This window comes from Bidens hawaiensis, unplaced genomic scaffold, assembly GCF_021521415.1.
Source record: "Bidens hawaiensis isolate Kalapana, Puna unplaced genomic scaffold, B.hawaiensis_p1.1 tig00042963_1, whole genome shotgun sequence".
NCBI lineage: Eukaryota > Viridiplantae > Streptophyta > Magnoliopsida > Asterales > Asteraceae > Bidens > Bidens hawaiensis.
Window position 1 is genome coordinate 40,165 of NW_027497620.1, and position 13,374 is coordinate 53,538.

The window sequence follows — 13,374 nt, forward strand, 5'->3', positions numbered from 1 at the left end:
TATAGTTTGTAACATGCTTTAATTACTATCTTATTAGAAATTCAAAGTTTAGGGTCTAAAATGTAAATTTATTAAAATTCTGATTTAAACTTTTATAAACCTCCAAGGGCCAAAACTGAAATTATATTTAAAATATAATATTAAACTAATAAACCCAGCCCCCACCCCCCTGTAACCCCATCTTCCATAAATTGTATGATTTTTACGTATTATATCAAACTGTGGGAATCTCACCAGCTATGTTCATAGCTGACTTTATTTTATACATATGTTACAGGTGTAAAGATACGAGAATGAAAGTAGAAGACACATAGCATGTCTATAGGATATTTAAAGAATAACATATCATTTGTTTATTTATTTGTTACAACTTGTATTATTTGATAAACTTGTGTTACATGAAAATTTAAATGAAATAATGTTATTATGGTCACCTAATAGTGTCACGTATGTTTGAGAAATCTGTACGTCACACTCTGGAGTTTCCGCTTTAGTCGAGGTGTTACAAATTGGTATCAGAGCCGTGGCTATAAGATATGACATTAGACGTAGTGTTCTAGGTAGTTATAGCTTATTTGTTTATTTGTTAGGGTTACATGATAGAATTATGTAAGCCTTTACTTGATTGTTTAAACGCACTTACTGTTACTGGATTACTGTACTGCTGATTTCATTAACACCTCATGAACACAAGTACACACACACAAGTCCAAGGCTTAGGCCTAAGACAAGTTTCTCAAAAGAAATTTCAAGTAATTTTCGAATTCGGTGTTCCATATTTCATCTTTTTAAAGACCATGTCCCCTTTGTGATAAGGATATGGTTGCACTCCCTAGGATGTCACACAAGTCATGGTGGTTCATGCGATGTGTGACTCTGAATCTCAATGTTTTACAATGTGTTTTAACTAAAAGTCTGACAAGTCGTGGTGACACACGAATAACCAGCTTTTGGTTCGATTTGATTATGCATTTTGATTTATACATTTTAACTGAAAGCCTGTCAAGTCGTGTGATACAAGAATACCCAACTTTCGGTTCTATTTGATTTCACATTTTTATTTATTTATTTATTTTATTGGAACATACAAGTTATAATGATTCATACAATGTGTGATTCCAAATACTCAATCGTTTATATTTCGGTTTTGACAAGTCATTGGGTATGTGAATACTCGAGTTTCAATTCGTTTTCTGTGTTTATATTCATTGAAATTTATAAAAGTCATGCTAGTACATAAATTGTTGAATTTCAACCCGTTTTCTTAATTTATAAATTCAATTATTATTATAATTTGAAAATTCGAAAGGTCATGGTGATACATGAATAGTCGAGTTCCAATTCGTTTTCTTTATTTGTATACATTCATTATTTCTTATACTTTGGATTGAAAATTCAAAAGGTCATGGTGATACAAAAATAGTCGAGTTTCGATTCGTTTTCTTTATTTGTTTATATTTATTATTTCTTATTCTTTGAATTGAAAATACGAAAAGTCGTGGTGATACATGAATGGTCGATTTTTCAATACTCGTTTTCTCGTGTGTTTTAAATTGAGAATTTGAAAAGTCATGGTGACGCATGAATTGTCGATTTTCAATTTGTTTTCTTTATATAATTCATTTATTATAGTTTTAATTGAAAATTCGAAAAGTTATGGTAGTATATAAACACTCGATTTTCAATTCGATTTCATTACTCATATTAGGTTTGTATTAATTCTGTGTTTTTATTTCAAAATTTGATATATTTATTCGAAAATTTACCAGATTAGTATTACTGAAATGCGAAAACTCATACTGACTCATGAGCATTTCAATTTTGACTTCAAATTTTACTTCATGCGATTTCATTTTATGATTTATAAAGATTGATTCCGATTTTAGGAATCTTTTATGAAAAGTTTCTTTTAATTTTTTATACGAATTTCATATTTATGTTTCGTGTTACATAAATTCTTCGCGCTTCGTAGTATGTCTTCTCGCTTTCCTCGATGTTGCCCTTGAAACTCAAACCGCAAAACGATAACCCAAACCATCAAGCAATTGACCATCGCAATCCCAACCACGGCAAACCGAGACTCATTACCAATAATACATCCAAACCTCAAGATTATACCTAAGTAAATCCAAACCCAACCTAACTCTTGGATACTCAAACCTAACCCAACAAAGATATTTACACGAGAACCGCCCTTTGTAGGACAAGAACGATTCCCCCACTCCGCTACCGCGATGTCGAAATGTTCCAAATGGTGATAAGTTTGGCCAACTCATTAACCTTTTCCTCATAACTATACATACTCAACACTACATTTATTCTCATGACCTATTACCCAACCATTCATCCCAACCCTCTGCCTTACCTTATGCTCGTACTTGAAACTCGCTTCTATTGTAGTAACTCGAGCACACCCGCTAGGAGGCCAAGTAGGCGGCCGAGTACTCCCCGCCTAGATCGAGTACTCCCCGCCTTGGCCAAGTACTCCTTAGGTATTTTCCGAGTAATCCCTGACTACTCCCGAGTACTCGCAACTCCCCAGTCAACCACCTAGGACCGGCTAACGACTTTTACAACCTTGCCACCATGCAATACCTTACCTCACATTCCTAGTCTACAAAAAGTCCATTCGTTTTCCAACATCGATACCTAGTCTTTTCAAACTCATCAACCATGCCTAAAATTTTAAATAAATCTTTCATGCATACTTTCCCCGTCTAATTCTTTTATACTTGAAAAATTCAAATCTCGGTTATTTTTGGTCAATAATAAACATATACATTTATTAAACCTTTGTCATACGAAATATATTCAAGTTGATTTTTTTTCAAAAGAACTATATGACAACTCAAATTACTTATTTTTACCAATATTATTACTAATACTATTATTATCACCATTATTAATATTTATTACTATTATTATTATTATTATTATTATTTACCACCATTAATATTAGCATTATTAATACCATTATTATTATTTAAATAAAACTATTAAATAAAACATTTCTCCTTAAACAAATCCTAAGCCGTGAGGCTGTTATATCACCATCAACGAGTTACTTTGATGACCTCCATTTTCTTAAAACATCACCCAACCGGGAAATCCTTTACATTGAAAGTTTTCCAAAATTTTCTAACTAGCTAAGTATATATACATGATTATTATCATAAATTTCCTTTGAGTTTTAAACATCGCGTCCCTACAAACGACCTTCACAAACAATGTCATCAATTATTTCTTTTCACTTCTTGTCAAACGCCAATGAGTTTCGGATTAGTAACCCATACCACCGCTCCATAATAATATTCATACCACAAAACCCATCATCGAGAAGACAAGCAATGCTAACCATCTTTCGTTTTCCTTTCTTTCTTCTTTATACATATTTATTGCTATATACATTATTCAGTTTGGATATTATCGAAATAGTTTTTACGTATCGATTTCTTTCAAAGGTTATTTACGAAGTTAATATCGAGCTTGGTTATTCGATAATTAGCGAACTATTTTCATACATATTGCATTTTGAATCGGTTTCTTGGTTATTTCAATCTTGTGGTCTATAACCGATTTCCCATAAGCCTAATCGTTTAGTGGAAAGTTGGAGACTATGACCATGTTCATGCACTTGTCGAGTTTATTTTGATTACGTGAATGGTTTATCTCTGCTCAATGTTTGGTTCGGATCATTTTGTTATTCATAATCTCAATGTTTTACCAATTTAAGATCAATAATTTAATTCGATCTTGAAATTTTGATTATTTTATTCTTAATGTTTTACCAATTTGAGGTCAATGTTTTAATTTGATCTTGAAGTTGCAATTATTTATTAATCTCAAATGTGGCCCTTATTCATATTGATATTCTCTTTTGTTTATCGAGTATTTTTGACTCCAAGAACTTACTTGATTCTTTTATTAAATTTTCGTTATTATATCTTATTCTCGGACCTAATTCTTATCGACTTACGTGTTTGTATTTGTCGGCTCAATGTCACATTGATACATTCTATTATTCTCGAATCTAATGTTTCGTTTAATTGCAATGATGTTTATGACCTTGATGTTTCACTCATTATTTTTCAAGTTACGCTTATTTCGTGTAAATTTCAATATCATCGTTTACCTCGTTTAAATTTCAATGATTTCAATTTGACATAATGTTTTCGCTTATCCTTGACCTTAAGGATTGGTTCATATATTTTGTTAAAAATTTTGATCTGTATAGCTCATCGTTCTTGAATTTTAAAGTTTTCACATAAGAATTTTTATATTTTAAACCCACACAATGGGACGGGTTATGTGGACCATCCGACGATAAAGGTAATTATGGGTCAACACGTAATTATCTAAGTCCTCACATGGAAGACATAATAAGTATGCTGTGTGCAATAACTCGAAACCTGGAATGATTTTGAAAGACGGGACAAATAAAATATGATAAGAACATGGTGGATACGCCGCTGGTACATCCTATATATAAGTGCCCTTACCATATTCCCATTTGTGGCGTCTTTCGGGTCATTCAAAGATTGACGTTATTGTTTTTATTTAAATATGTATACAAAAATCGTTAAAACTTTTAAACAACTCCTCACATTAGTTGTTTTTTTTGTAAAGTTTATTTTTATTTTAATTTCGGGACGAAATTCTCAAAAGTTGTGAAACCTGTAACATTCATTACTTTTCAAATTCGAAAACCCGACCCATTTCGAATTTTCGGTTTTTGTTTATAAATATATATTACTTTATATCTCAAGTTCGTTTCGTGCATTTTATGCGTCATTCATTATTTTTAATTGGGTTTGTATTTGTAACTGTTAAACCGACGTATTTGGCCGTTTCGTTATATTCGTGTTAACGTTCATCATTAGTATAATGCACACATGGGTTTACGCTTACGTTCGTTTGTTTGTCGTTCATTTTATTCAAATAACGAATCTACGGGAATTAAGGTTTCTATTTAAACGAGTCGCAAATAATACGTTATCCAAATTATGACTTCCTATTACGTTTATCAACGCATCTCAAAGCTCGGGAACCAACTCGTAAATTTTATTTAATTTTTGATCTTAAAACATTCCAAAATACAAGGTATAGTTTGTAATATGCTTTAATTACTATCTTATTAGAAATTCAAAGTTTAGGGTCTAAAATGTAAATTTATTAAAATTCTGATTTAAACTTTTATAAACCTCCAAGGGCCAAAACTGAAATTATATTTAAAATATAATATTAAACTAATAAACCCAGCCCCCACCCCCCTGTAACCCCGTCTTCCCGACCAAGCCACCGGCGGCGGCACACAAACTCCGGCAACCCTAAGACGTCCCGTAACTCACGCATTTGACCAATTTGATTGCTGTAACGGAATTCATCAATAATAAACGTTAATCAATATGTTAATTTGTAACACCCGTTAATCTCGGTTCAAAGATTTAAAGCTTGTAAAGTATGTATAATTCTCGGGATTTAACCGAAGTTTCTCGGAAGCCTTTACGTCATCCCGGTACGTTTAATTGTTTAACTTTCTTCCAAGTTGCCTTATTATTCAAATTAGAGGGGCTAGAATGAAATATTTTTATGTTATAACATAATACTTAAAACCCTAACCCCGTTCCCCCTCCTTGTCCGATCGGCATAGTGCAGCTCCCCCCTGAGATTTTCCTTTTTCCAGCCAAGTCGTGAGCATAAAACATCAATTAAAGGTTAGTACTACGATTCCCCAAATCTTTTACACCTTAATTGTGTAACACCCGTCAAACTTCCGGTTTAATGATTTAGCGCGTGTAAAGTATGTATAACTCTCGGGACTTAACCGACGTTTCTCGGAAGCCTTTACGTCATCCTGGTACGTTAAAGAACCTAATTTTTCCTTACATTTTTCCTTACACTTCAATCTGGAGGGACTAGAGTATAATATCTTATGTTATAACATAAACTAACCCTAGCCCCTTACAATGTTGCGATCGGCAGAATAGAGCAGACCCTATACCCACGATTTTCTTTTTTGCAGCCAATTCTAAGCCTTAGAACTTCAATTCAAGGTATGTACTATGATTCTCCAAGTCTTTTACACGTTAATTGATCCTTATATTGCGCGTATTGATCGAAAAACATCTTGTTGTAGGCTAACCGGGTGGCTGCCCAATTGAGCTTTTCCAGGGCTGTTTTGAGTGAGGTTTTTGCATCCGAATTCCACTAGGTATGACATGTACATCATATTATAATTTCATGTCCAATGGAGGTGTTTAGGTCGGTCAATCGATTTTAGTTCGAAAACTAGGGTTTATTGGGTGTAGAATTGAAAATTGTTGAGTTTGATGCGTTAATTGATCGGGTGACCGACCGAATCAGTTTGTACAGCCCTAGGGGGGTTTAAGGGCTGTCGAAAAAAAATATTTTTTTGATACTCGGGGCTGTTTTGGTTAGTGCTTCGTCAATCGAGTTGGCGGTGCGCGAATTTTCGTTTAAATGTTAAACTAAGAGTTGTAAAAAGGAACCGTCAACCCTATCAACTCGGGTGACATAATCTTGATGAATGAAAAGATTTAAAATGGAATTTGGTCCATTTGGGGCTGATTTGTTTAAAAAATGGTTTTAAGGTTTATTACACGCGTATTTGACCCGATTTGATTACCCTTGGGCCTTGGGCCAAGTGTTGGGCCTTGGGCCAAGTTGTTGGGCCTTGGGCCAAAGTGTTGGGCTTGAACGACCAATTAGGCAGGAGTGTTCTTACGGTCTAGTTTAGTAACGCGTTGTGTATAATTTACAGGCCCTTGCTTGTGATTGTGCACTTAGGGATTTCCTAGCTCGTTGCAGGTGTTCGATTGATTTCAGGTGAGTTCTTGATGCCCCGTTTAACTCTTTTTAAGTTTTGGGCTAGCATGCACACCTAAGTGTTTTTCTTACTTGATGAAATGTTTTGAATGGTTTTACATAGGCTTGCTAGTATTGGTAGGCCTTGGAATGTTTTAGAATGTGTATGTATATATATATTTATATATATTTAGAATGGCCAATATTTGGCGAATGTTGTAGTCGTCTCGACTACTGAATGTTGCGTATGCCCACCTTGTGTTTGCATGCGCCGAATGTTACGTGTTTGGGTTGTACGTTTTCTCGACCCTGAATGTTTGTAGTCGTCTCGACTACTGAATGCTGCGTATGCCTACTTTGTGTTTGCATGCGCTGAATGTTACGTGTTTGGGTTGTACGTTTTCTCGGCCCTGAATGTTATTATTGAATGTTATATATATATATTGATATATATAGGAATGCACGTATAGAGATGCTCATACGTAAGAATGGCTATTTATTTAATGTGGTGACCTAACCGATGTACTTCCCTTTGATGTTTTAAAACCGTTGGAATGATTATTAAAACTGTTGCTACTTATTTAAAACTTGAACTCACTCAGCTTAAGCTGACTTTGTGCGCATGTTAGTGTGAGTTTCAGGTTAGGAAGAGGATGCCTTATTGCTTGGACGTGCACGGAGCTACTTGGACGGTGAAGGGCATACTGGAATGAAGAATTGTTTATGAACATTTTATTTTAAAAGACTTATAAAAGTTATACTTAATTTTGGTTTTGGGGTTAGACCCCCGGGTTTTGGGAACTCATTCATTTATTTACGTTTTCCGCCGAATTATACTCTGTGATGTTATTTTAATGAAAAGAATTGTTTTTAAGTTTAATTATTTTTACGAATGTTTTGGAATGATTACCAACTGTGGGGTTCCCGGGGTTCGGGGCCTTACAAATTGACCCTTATATCACGCGTATTAATCGTTAAATTGCGTGTTGTAGGCTTACCGGGTGGCTGTCCAATTGAGCATTTCCGGGACTGTTTTGGTTGAGGTTTTTGCACCAAAATCATCCTAGGTATGTCTAGTATAACATACTTAAAAATCATGTTCATTGGTGTTCGTTAGATTGGTCAACTAGTTGTACTTAGATTGTTAGTGTTCGGTTGACTAGAATTTTAGTTTGATGCGTTTAACGCGAGTGTTGATGTGATTAACAACCAATTCAGCTTGGGGGCACTTGGTTTGATGTACGGGCTGTTGAAAAATCATTTTTATAAGGTATGGGGCTGAATTGGTTGTCGGTTACTCAAACGGATCGGTACAACGCGCAATTTCGTTTATTGAATAGTTGGGGCGTTGTACTTGCGAGTTACCGACCCATTTGACTCGTGTAGCGTCGTATGGACTTGTTGGCTATGATTTATCATATTGGGTCCACACGAGGCTGAGTTGGATGTTAACGGCATAAACAACTCTTAAACGCGCGTATTGGTGTCACTTAGTGCTTCCGGGGGCAATTTGGGAATTCTTTATTCCCGGGAGTATCTAAGGGTCGTTTTGGTGAATGTGAGGCCTCGGGGGCTGTTGTGATTTAGTTTGATGAGGTCGAGGCTTTAGGTGACCCGAACCCCGTAGAACGTCTCGTAGGATAAACGAGGCATCTTGATGTCATTAGTTTTGATTGAATGTAAACCGGCAGGTGTTTGAGTCTTGGGATTACTTAGGGATTCTCTAGCTCATGGTGAACTCGTGCCTTGTATCAGGTGAGTTCATGATGCCCCTTTTAACTATTTTTAAGTTTTTGGCTAGCATGCACACCTAAACGATTTTGCTTGATGAAACGTTTAAACTATTTTATATAGGCTTGCTTGTATATGTTAGGCCTTGGGATGTTATAGTATGTATGTATTATTGTATGGCCAATATTTGGCGATGTTAGTAGTCGTTATCGACTACGGATGTTACGTATGCCTACTTTGTGTTTGCATACGTTGATGAGATGTTACGTGTTTGGGTTGTACGTTTGCTCGACCCTGATGTTATTATTTGGATGTTATATATATTTAAATAGGGATGCACTTATAAGGATGTTTATATATATGTATGTATATACATATAGATATAAGGATGATTATGTATTGAAGATGATGGCCTAACTGATGTATCCCTTTTATAGCTTAAGACCTTTGGAAAGACTATTATGATTATTATTATTGATGTTATTTATTAAAACTTGAACTCATTCAGCTCAAGCTGACTTTGTGTGCATGTTAGTGTGAGTTTCAGGTTAGGAGGTGGATGCATTACCGCTTGGACGTGCAAGAAGCTACTTGGACGGTGGAGGGCATGCCTGGTCGGATGTCTCTATAATAATAAACATTTTCTTTTTAATATTTGTTTAAATATATTTAAATTGGTTTTGGGCATAATTCCCGGGTTTCGGGAACTTGTTTTATCAATTATGGTTTTCCGCTGAATTATACTCTAAGATGCTTATTTTAATGAAACGAACTGTTTTTGAGTTTTAAGTATTTTGTATGAATACCAACTATAGGATTCCCAGGATTCGGGGTCTTACATAATTACTTTATAACTCTCATTAATCACCGTTTAGGCCGTGAGAGTCCGCCGGAAATTTCTCCAAAACGCAATTAACACAAATGAAAACTAAACATCTTAATTGAACCTATATAAAGGCCGAAACACAACACCTAAACTTGTACAAATCCTCAAATCTAACTAACATACACTCTTTAGCCTCTGATTTCTCATCCAAAGTCCGAACTCCGGCGAGCTCTCGTTCTCCATCAAAACCTAACAATCCGAGGTAATTATTATATGCATCTTGTTTATTTTAAGCCGACAAGCAAAACCTCTAACATAAATTATACAAACATAGAATGGTTTAATCAATTGGATTTACCTAGGGTTTACATGAAGAAAATGAACCTTGCTGTTAATATTTATGCAATTCGTGTCTGTTTAAAAACCAACAACATAAGCTGGCCTGGTGGTAAACTTGTGGGCATATAACTACCAGACCCAGGTTCGAACCCGGGTCAATGCATGATTTTGATACTTTTTTTTATCACTTTACTTATATTATTTAAAAATCAACTTAATCATTTAAAAAAATCATAATAAATCAATTTAAGAATTATTTTTAAATCAAATAAATTAAAATCAATATAAATTAAATATTATCTTTTTAAATTAAATAAAATTAGTCATAATTTATATTTATCAATTCCCAACTAATTTAAGTTTCCGTTACTTTAAATTATTAGTTCGTTAACTTTAAACCCGTTAATATAATATTATATTATTTTAGCATTCGCTAATCTTTATAATACACTAACGTAATCATTTTCGTGATAAAAGCTGTACCCTTGAAGTTCGTATTCCATAAATATTAAAGTTCTCTTGTAAACTACTAATTAAATGGTATTAAAATAATTTAATCCGTTAAAGATAGTTTATAAAACGTTAGATGTATAATTCATTAGCTTTAATCCATTTATACAATTATTGTTCGAGATAAAACGTATGCCTTGTAAAGACTTTAAGTCTCATAATAGCGTAGTAATAATATTAAAATGATATTAAATCGTTAAACTCCATTAAAACTTAAAAATATAAAAATGCCATAAAATGTGAATAATATATATTAAAATAATGCTCAAACCCCTTTAACCAAATATCTACAACTTTTTCATTCCCGTTAGTTAGATTTCGTATTTGCTTTTATTATAGTTCTTGAAGTTCGGTTGCTTCGGTTTCGTTATTATGCTTTCGGCTTTTATTAAAAGTTTGTCTTCTATTTTGAGGTGAGTTTCTCACAACCCCTTTTTAAATGTTTTCATACTTTCGGGTAGCATATGTATCTATTACAAAGTCAAGTATTACGATTTCGATTACAAACTACAATTCACTATATGAACTTGTGTGTTACTTGATTACTTGCTCGAATTTACTTGCACGTGGTAGCCTCAATAAGTATGATCATACGCCCCCCTTTGTACTCAGGTCCATTTGTATCGAATGGAAAATGGCCTCATTATCCGAGTACGTTGGTTGTTACCAACTGGAAAGGATCTTACTTGCGCGATTACCCGAGTACGTTGGTTGATACCAACTCGAAAGGACTTTACTTGCTCGTTTATCACTTGTCCATGAATTGTATGATTTTTACGTATTATATCAAACTATGGGAATCTCACCAGCTATGTTCATAGCTGACTTTATTTTATATATATGTTACAGATGTAAAGATACGAGGATGAAAATAGAAGACACATAGCATGCCTATAGGATATTCAAAGAACATCATATCATTTGTTTATTTATTTGTTACAACTTGTATTATTTGAACTTGTGTTACATGAAAATTTAAATGAAATAATGTTATTATGGTCACCTAATAGTGTCACGTGTGTTTGAGCAATCTGTACGTCACACTCTGCGTTTCCGCTTTAGCCGGGGTGTTACATCAATTGAATTCTGGGGTTCTTTAGGTTTAAGTTTTAATTCAATATCTTGTATTTATATTTTACGTTTCATCCATTTAACGTGTTAGTCACTGGTCCAGTTGGGTAGTGCATGCTTTTTAAGTCATACACCTGGCTAGAGGTGCCGGTTCACCCCCCGACCGGTTTTGATATATTTTTAAATTTTTTTTGTTTAAATATTATTGTTTAAACTATAAATATATTAAGAACTATTATTGTTTATACTCATTTAACTGGCCGAACCTCGTTAAACTTCCAAAATAAATTATTGATTAACATTTTCGTACATGTATATATAAATATACAATTATATATATATATATATATATATATATATATATGTATATATATATATATATATATATATATATAGGGTAAGAATCCTAAGAGAACTTTTTGAAATTGAGAACTTTGAGAACCATTTTGGTTCACACATTCAAAGTTTACTTGTTTTAAAAAAGTGATGGTATTTTTGTAAATATAAAAACTTGGAGGGGTTTTTAGAATTCCTTTAACAAAACAAAATGGATAAAAAGTAAAAGTGGTTTTGAAGATATATGATAGGAACGATGGAAGAACGGTGAATTGATATTAAGGTTTCACATCGGCCACCAAACTCCGTTACACCGCCGCCACGTTTTCCGTCGCACCACCACCCTCCCTCACACCACCACTCGGTCACACCATCGGTCTCCGTCGCGCACGTTGTTCTCTTTCTCCGTTGCACCAATGATTTAGGGTTTTGTTGTTGGCTAGTCTCGTCTTCGGTAATTGATTTATGAAATTAAGTTGTTTGTGGCTGTTGATTGTTATATTACTTGTTTTTATTTGATTTTGAGAATTCTTCATTAGTGGTAAATTGACAATGCTAAGTTAATTTAGGGTTAATTATGACTCTCCTGCTGACACAGATTGTATAATTAAAGTTTAAGTGAGATATTAGACAATATATTTATTTGAAAATATTGAACAAAGATAGTTCATAACAGGATGGAATATATACATATGTGTATATAGGTTTTTAAACTTGAATAATAGTTAGTTTAGTGAACTGTATATGCATATGGTGTTGTTATGTATACATATATGCATGTTCATAAATGTTCTAATAGATAGTTAGTTGATCCATGGATGTCTATACGTATGTGTATAATAATATTATATGTATATGTATATAGATCCATGAATGCCTATACGTATGTGTATAATAATATTATAGGGCATATGTATAATAATACTTGTGTAATAATTAACTGTTAGGTGAACTACACACATATGTACATATATGATTTCACAACTTGATAGCAAAGTATTTTACTAATTTGACTTCATATACATATATGCATAACATAAAATGCTTTTATATAATTAACATGATCCTCATAACATAATAGAAAAATGTACATATGTGTATATATGCGTTTAAGCATGTATAATAGTTAGTGTAGTTAGTTGTTTGATAAATTGTACACATATGTAGATATATGATGTGACTTTATATACATATATGCATAATATAAAAATGTTTTTATATAGTTAACATAAGTAATGAGATTTTTGTTTATATGCATAGGTACATATATGATTTGACTGTATATAGATTCATGGATGTCTATAAGTATGCGTATAATAATATTATACGTATATGTATATAGATCCATGGATGTCTATACGTATGTGTATAATAATATTATACGTATATGTATAATAATACTAATGAGTTTTGGTTTATAATTCAGGTACAAATTCAGACAAAAATGGCTCCACGTAAGTATTTAAACAGCATACCAATTATATGTTAATGGTTATGATGTTTTGAATATCTAATTGTATAGGTAAAAAAGTGAAAGGATGGCAATTAACCGAGCATGTAGATATTCTAACACAAAGGATGGCCCATTCAACTTCAAGGCATTGAAGGTATTGCTTAATTATGTATGTGTGTGTGTGTAAGGTTAAAAGATGTTGATGTTTTGTTTGGTAATTGTAGCGTATTGATGTTATTACACATGCTGCGTATAATGAGTAATATTTCTTGTACAGTACATA